We start from the raw sequence: 362 nt of genomic DNA on the forward strand, positions 1-362 counted from the left end.
TGAACTAAAGACAGACGTCATAGATGTCTTCACAGAGAGCTTTGGTGACTCGTCTCTGCCCCAGAGTTGCAGGAGAGCAGTTCTGACTCTGCTGCCAAAGAAAGGAGATCTTCAGGACATCAAGAACTGGCGACCGGTCTCTCTACTGTGTACAGACTATAAACTGCTGTCTAAAGTCCTGGCCAACAGACTGAAGACGGTGATGGACCAGGTCATACACAGGACTCAGACCTACTGTGTGCCCGGTAGGTCCATAGTTGACAATGTGTCACTGATTCGGGATCTTTTGGAAGTCTCTGGTTCTTTGGGTTTTGATGCTGGTCTGATTTCTCTGGACCAGGAAAAGGCTTTTGACCGGGTTG

This window comes from Seriola lalandi, unplaced genomic scaffold (assembly GCF_002814215.2).
Source record: "Seriola lalandi dorsalis isolate HSWRI2012SDOR001 ecotype SW California unplaced genomic scaffold, Sedor1 jcf7180002054344, whole genome shotgun sequence".
Lineage (NCBI taxonomy): Eukaryota > Metazoa > Chordata > Actinopteri > Carangiformes > Carangidae > Seriola > Seriola lalandi.